Source organism: Elephantulus edwardii, unplaced genomic scaffold (genome assembly GCF_000299155.1).
Source record: "Elephantulus edwardii isolate Elephantulus edwardi_28Jun2011 unplaced genomic scaffold, EleEdw1.0 scaffold00024, whole genome shotgun sequence".
NCBI classification, from domain to species: Eukaryota; Metazoa; Chordata; class Mammalia; order Macroscelidea; family Macroscelididae; genus Elephantulus; species Elephantulus edwardii.
Window position 1 is genome coordinate 24875687 of NW_006399774.1, and position 880 is coordinate 24876566.

General features: G+C 60.5%; 1 protein-coding gene across 1 annotated transcript in view; it reads right to left on the reverse strand.

Moving 5' to 3' along the window:
* The window catches only part of WDR27 (WD repeat domain 27), a 103919-nt gene that overhangs the window by 90593 nt on the left and 12446 nt on the right, over positions 1 to 880 (reverse strand). The window lies entirely within an intron of this gene.

Sequence of the window (880 nt, forward strand, 5' to 3'; positions counted from 1 at the left end):
CCCCCACTGTCCACAGAGTGACCAGGGACCCCTCCCACTCTCCACAGAGTGACCAGGGATCCCCACTGTCCACAGAGTGACCAGGGATGCCTCCCACTTTTCACAGAGTGACCAGGGACCCCTCCCACTTTCCACAGAGTGACCAGGGATGCCTCCCACTGTCCACAGAGTGACCAGGGACCCCTCCCACTGTCCACAGAGTGACCAGGGACCCACCCCATTGTCCACAACCAGGGACCCACCCCACTGTCCACAGAGTGACCAAGAACCCATCCCACTGTCCACAACCAGGAATCTATCCCACTATCCACAGAGTGACCAGGGACCCCATCCCACTGTCCACAGTGACCAGGGACACCCCCCCACAGTGCCCACAACCAGGGACCCATCCCACTGTCCGCAGAAAGTGACCAGGAACCAATCCCACTATCCACAGAGAGTGACCAGGGACCCACCCACTGTCCAGAGTGACAAGGGACCCCCCCACTCTCCACAGAGTGACCAGGAAACCATCCCAGTGCCCACAACCGGGGACCCACCCCACTGCCCACAGAGTGACGAGGGACCCATCCCACTGTTCACAGAGTGACCAGGGATCCCCCCACTGTCCACAGTGACCAGGGACCCCCTCCACTGCCCACAAGGAGGGACCCATCCCACTGTCCATAAAGAGTGAACAGGGACTTATCCCACTGTCCACAGAGAGTGACCAAGGACCCACCCAACTGTCCACAGAGTGACCAGGGACCCATCCCACTGTCTACTGGGAGAGACTAGGGTCCCATCCCACTGTCCACAGAGTGACCAGGGACCCATCCCACTGTCCACAGAGTGACTAAGGACCCACCCCACTGTCCACAGAGTGACCAGGGACCCATCC